Below are 1,706 nucleotides of genomic sequence, written 5' to 3' on the forward strand. Positions count from 1 at the left end.
TATTATTATTAAGACAGAGCATCACTTGCCCCTACCCTGCCTTCCTGAGGAGATATAAATTACCCGCCTGCCAGTTTCATCTCACCTTGACACAGAGAATATGCCATTTTTCTGTGTTATACCTCTGAGGATGCCAGTCACAGGCTACTGACGAAACGCCAGGTCCTCCATATACTTATCTAATTCCCTTTTGAAGCCGTCCATGCTTGTAGCTGCCCACCACCTCCTGTGGCAGTGAATCCCATGTGTTAATCACTCTTTGGGTGAAGAAGGACTTCCTTTTATCTGTTCTAACCCGACCGCTCAGCAATTTCATGGAGTGCCCACGAGTTCTTGTATTGTGAGAAAGGGAGAAAAGTACCTCTTTCTCTACCTGCTCTTTCCCATGCATAATCTTATAAACCTCAATCATGTCTCCCCTCAGTCGTCGTTTCTCCAAGCTAAAGAGCCCTAACTTGGGAGGAGAAAATAGCCTTTTCAAGCCCCTGCAAATTTAGAGAGTCTTGGAAGGGCTTTGGAGGGTGGCAGCAGCTGGATTTTCACACACACACCCCAGTAACCTCAGCTTGTAACTTTTAATTCAATCAAGAGTAGGGTTGCCAGACCCCTGGTTGGGGGCAGGGTTTCCCCCGATTTCAGGGGCTCCAATGGTTGGTAACCATCTTCACCATAGAGTTTTGCCCAGAAAGTAGAGTAACACCGACACGCTGGAATCACTTCCGGAAGGGACGCCAACCCACGGAATGCCCCCTAAATCCCCCCACCGGCAGCAGGTAAGGACCTGGCAACCCGAAGACCAACAAAGTTCTATTCAAGGTATGAGCTTCTGTGTGCATGCATGCATCTTCAGAGACATGTATTTCAAGAAGGGTTGCATGCACACAAAAGTTTATACCTTGGAATACCCTGAATAAAACTTTGCTGGTTATCTGTTGTAGATTTTCCAGGTTGTCTGGCCGTGGTCTTGGCATTGTAGGACCTGACGTTTCGCCAGTAGCTGTGACTGGCATCCTCAGAGGTATAACACAGAAAGATGGCGTACTCTCTGTGTCAAGGTGAGATGAAAATGGCAGGCGGGTAATTTATATCTCCTCAGGAAGGCAGGGTAGGGCTGAGTGATTGTCTTGTAGAGAGCCAGTTTGGTGTAGTGGTTAAGTGCGCGGACTCTAATCTGGGAGAACCGGGTTTGATTCCCCACTCCACTTGCACATGCTGATGTGACCTTAATCAGTCACAAGCTCTGGCACAGCTGTCCTTGAAAAAGAGCCGTTTCTGTCAGAGCTCTCTCAGCCCCACCCACCTCACAGGGTGTCTGTTGTGGGGAGGGGAAGGGAAAGGAATTTGTAAGCCGCTTGAGACTCCAAGTGAAGGGCGGGGTATAAATCCAATCTCTTCTCTTCTTCTTCTCTTCTTGTAGGAGTTCTCTGGGCTGTGAACATGCTAATGGAAGAGCTTTCCTGAGGAGGCTCTTTTGTATAGGGATTGTTTCCAGAGGAGGTTTCCTGAGGAAAGCCTTCGACAACATATTAATACTTTGTTGCTCTTAAACGTGCCACTGGACACAAACTTTGTTTTGTGGATGTTCTTAGCCTAAGGGGGCAAATGAGGAAAAGAAGTCTTTGCGGTTATGTCTATTTGGGGAACTTTAGAGAAGGAAGGAGAACGGGTGCCTACCTTGAAACCAAGAAGCCTGCACCATGAAAGAA

The sequence above is a fragment of the Gekko japonicus genome, unplaced genomic scaffold (assembly GCF_001447785.1).
Source record: "Gekko japonicus isolate JY-2015 unplaced genomic scaffold, Gekko_japonicus_V1.1 scaffold5927, whole genome shotgun sequence".
In the NCBI taxonomy this organism is placed as follows: Eukaryota; Metazoa; Chordata; class Lepidosauria; order Squamata; family Gekkonidae; genus Gekko; species Gekko japonicus.